General features: G+C 39.6%; 1 non-coding gene across 1 annotated transcript; it reads right to left on the bottom strand.

The window, feature by feature from the left end:
* Nucleotides 1–945: 945 nt before the first annotated feature.
* On the bottom strand, nt 946–1,018 carry TRNAE-CUC (transfer RNA glutamic acid (anticodon CUC)). The gene has a single exon. It is a non-coding gene; the product is annotated as a tRNA-Glu (tRNA).
* Nucleotides 1,019–1,277: the final 259 nt, after the last annotated feature.

The raw sequence follows: 1,277 nt of genomic DNA, 5'->3' as shown, positions 1-1,277 counted from the left end.
GGACTCTTTAGTTTCCCTTCGCTTTCTGCCATAAGTGTGGTGACATCTGCAAGTTTGAGGTTATTAATATTTCTACCAGTAGTCTTGATTCCAGCTTGTACTTCATCCAGTCCGGGATTTCACATGATAGAAGTTAAATAAGCAGGGTGACAATGTATAGCCTTGACGTATTTCTTTCCCAATTTGGAAACAGTCTGTTGTTCCATATTTGGTTCTAACTGTTGCTTTTTGACCTGCACACAGATTTCTCAAGAGCCAGGTAAGGTGGTCTGGTATTCCCATCTCTTTCAGAATTTTCCACAGTTTGTTGTGATCCACATGGTCAAAGAGTTTAGCATAGTCAGTGTAGCAGAAGTAGATGTTTTTCTGGAACTCTCTTGCTTTTTTGATGATCCAGTGGATGTTGGTAATTTAATCTCTGGTTCCTCTGCCTTTTCTAAATTCAGCTTGAACATCTAGAAGTTCTCGGTTCACATACTGTTGAAGCCTTGCTTGGAGAACTTTGAGCATTACTTTGCTAGCATGTGAGATGAGAGCAATTGTGCACTAGTTTGAGCATTCTTTGGCATTGCCTTCCTTTGGGATTGGAATGAAAACTGACCTTTTCCAGTCCTGTGGCCACTGCTGAGTTTTCCAGATTTGCTGGCATGTTGAGTGCAGCATTTTCACAGCATCATCTTTTAGGATTTGTAATAGCTCAGCTGGAATTCCATCACCTCCCCTAGCTTTGTTCGTAGTGATGCTTTCTAAGGCCCACTTAACTTCGCATTCTAGGATGTTTGGCTCTAGGTGAGTGATTTCATCATTGTGGTTATCTGGTGTAAAGTTACGTTGTTTATTTGAGACTTTTATTGTTTCTTTTTTAAAAAAATTATTTATTTGTTTGGCTACTCTGGGTCTTAGTTGTGGTACATGGTATCTTTAGTTGTGGCATGTGGGATCTAGTTCCCTGGCCAGGAATCGAACCTGGGCCCCTTGCATTGAGAGGGTAAAGTCTTAGCCACTGGACCACCAGGGAAGTCCTTTTCTTGTTTCCTGAGGTGGGATTGTATTGCTGTAAACTTCCCTCTCAGAACTGCTTTTGTTGCATCCCATAGGTTTTGGATCATTGTGTTTTCATTGTCATTTGTTTGTGTGTACTTTTTGATTTCCTCTTTGATTTCTTCAGTGTTCTCTTGGTTATTTAGTAGCATATTGTTTAGCGTTCATGTGTTTGTGTGTTTTATTATTATTATTATTTTTACTCTAATTGATTTCTAATCTCATAGTGCTGTGGT

This window comes from Bubalus kerabau, chromosome 20, assembly GCF_029407905.1.
Source record: "Bubalus kerabau isolate K-KA32 ecotype Philippines breed swamp buffalo chromosome 20, PCC_UOA_SB_1v2, whole genome shotgun sequence".
Lineage (NCBI taxonomy): Eukaryota > Metazoa > Chordata > Mammalia > Artiodactyla > Bovidae > Bubalus > Bubalus kerabau.
The sequence above is the reverse complement of the archived record's forward strand: the minus strand, read 5'-3'. Positions and strand labels throughout refer to the sequence as shown.